The following is a 2,788-nucleotide window of genomic DNA, read 5'->3' as shown; positions in this document are numbered from 1 at the left end:
AATGCATTGGCTCATGCCTTCCTCTCCACTTTGCATGTGTGAGCTACTGAGTCAAGCGGCCTACGATTCCTTTCTGGACTTTGATGACAGTTCTGACACTGTGGGCTTCTTCCTGCCCAAGACTCCTTGGGTCTTGCTGGCTCTAACTTGCCTGGGACCCTTCCCTGAACAAATCGCTTGGCCAGGGGAATGTGAGCTCCCAGTGGCCAGGTCTGAGGGACCCACTCTCCCTAGATCTGGGAGTGGTGTCATGAACTGCACTGAGAGTTGGGGGTGGGGAGTTCCCTACTGGGAAATAGGGGAATGTAACCAACTACAGCAACAGAAGCCCACCTAACCATCTCCGGCCAAATGAAAAAAAACTAATTATTTCTCCAAATCCCTGAAGTGAGGATGAAAGTCATTTAAGGTTGTTAAATGACTGAAATTACTTCTCTGAGTCCCCGAAGTGTATTTTCCCCTTCTTCCTCTACCTTTTTGGTGTCCCCTTTGCACAACAAATGTTCCCAAACTGTCTGGTTTAATTATACATAAATACCTGTGTGACCTTGAGTAAGTCACTCGATCACATAGGGATTCAGCTTCCTTCTCTGCAAAATAAGAGGGGTAGTATAAATTAGTCATTTTCTGAAGTTTAAAAAGCAGAGGCACCTTTTTCTCAAGTTAAATTCTACACAAGGCTCTCAAACAAAGTAGATACACGTAATGTTTTTCTTAGAAAAGAATCTACATTTGGGGGGACCAGCAGATTGTGTAACGTGTACGTCACTGGACTCCCATGTAGTCGACTGCGCTTTGAGTCTTGAATCCAGTGGCTTAAATTCACTCTGGGTGCATGCGCATGCATGCCCAAAATCACAGGAGAAGGGATTGCAGTGTGGCCATCTCCTCAGAGGGTGATTTCTGTCTCTCTCTGTCTCTCCAGTGAATGCACGGATCCTATAACAAAAATCTCTCTCTTAAAAACAAACAAAAAAGAATCTAAATTTTTTACATGAAGGATCTATGCCAATACTTAGAATATTCACTTGTTATTTACCAGGTAAATGAGAAAAATGGACTCATTTGGATGACGCACGTGTCTGAAACCAGGGATTAGAGTTGGTAGTTTGTCTTGTACATCAATCTCAACTTTCAGTCCTTTTCTTTTTGCATGTGCATACTGCAGGGCAGGTTGAGTATCTCTAATCCAAAAATACAAAATCCAAAATGCTCCCAAATCTGAAACCAAGAACTGACACAATGCCACAAGTGATGCACACGCATGTGGAGTAGACCAAGAGTGCTGGGTCTCTGAGCCCCAGATCCAAATGTGAAGCTGACCCTCTGACCCAGCCAGGAAGGATGAGAAGCCCCACTCTGCTGCCACAGGACCCAGAATTCCATACCTGACCTCAAGATCACAGTCGAAATGCTGCAATACAAAAATATTGTACAAAATTGCCTTCATACTGTGTGTACAATGTGAAACATAATGGAATATATATAGACAAATGAATGTAGTGTCTAGACTTCATTTCCATCCCCAAGGTATCTCATTATGTGTATACAAATATTCCAAACATTTGACCCAAATTCCAAAGCTGATACATTTCTGGTTCCAAGCATTTTAGATAAGACATCCTCCACCTGAATTAGGAAAATCTTGATCAACTCAAACACATAGTCATCAACAGTAAAAGATTTTCTAATGGGCCAGCTTATAATTGTTGAGCTGTTCCCTGTTGAGTAAAACAGGTCCAGAGCTTGGTGGGGAATGTTGGATCCTTTTTGTTTCACAGTGAACGTGTAGATGATGTGGCTTGCTTGTCATCAACATGAGTGGGGTCATCAGAAATACTCATGACGAATGTTATCGACCGACTTTCACACCTCATCTAGAAAGCTTCTCAGGTAATACACGCCTAGCATGCCCTGAGCATTGCACGCTGGAGCTTCACTCACGTGTGTTTAATGAGAATGAGCGTGTCCTGCTCCGTGTTCATGGACGCCCATGGCACAGATGTAGCCACCAACGTGGGGATGTGACTGACCTAAGCTGGGGCCCAAATTGGCCTCCAAAATGTCAAACATTTGTCTTTAACTTCCAGAGGCTGTTTTTCAATTGTGATTTAAAGACAAACGTTCTGGGGCCAGCAGTGGTATAGTGGTTAAAGTGCTGGACTCCTGCATGGCTGACTGTGGTTTGAGTCCTGGACCTAGTGGCTTAAAAATCATGCCAGGCCCGTACGCATGCATGCCCAAAATCCCAGGAAGAGAATGATGGAGAAGGGATTGTGGTGTGGCCATCCCTCCCCCCAGGGGGAGGGGTGATTTCTCACTTTCTCTCTCACTGTCTCTTTTTGGAAAGTTCATGTGCCCTATGGTAGAAACCTAAGATAATCATCATAATAATGATAATAAAACCCATTCTCACGTTTTCTCTCACTGTCTCTCTTTGGAAAGTACACATACCCTATGGCAAAAACCTAAAAAAAAAAAAATAGTAACAATAATGATAATAAAACCCATAAGTTCTGTCACCTAATGAAATTAGTCTCAGACTTCTGTCAAACCCCAAAAGAATCATCTCCAAATCTTAGGAGCAGTGTTTCTCACATTTTAGCCTGCATCAGATTGAGCATGCTAAATTCTCAAAAGTTAGCGTGCAGTTTCCTGGACGGCTTGTTAAAATACAGATTCCTGGGTCCCACTCTTGAGATTCTGACTTCACAGGTCCAGGGTGGGGCCTGAATATTTGTGTTCCTAACAGGCTCCCTGCGAGACTGATGCTGTTGGTGGTGAGACT

Source organism: Tupaia chinensis, unplaced genomic scaffold (genome assembly GCF_000334495.1).
Source record: "Tupaia chinensis unplaced genomic scaffold, TupChi_1.0 Scaffold138390_1, whole genome shotgun sequence".
In the NCBI taxonomy this organism is placed as follows: Eukaryota; Metazoa; Chordata; class Mammalia; order Scandentia; family Tupaiidae; genus Tupaia; species Tupaia belangeri.
This window is presented reverse-complemented; position numbering follows the sequence as displayed.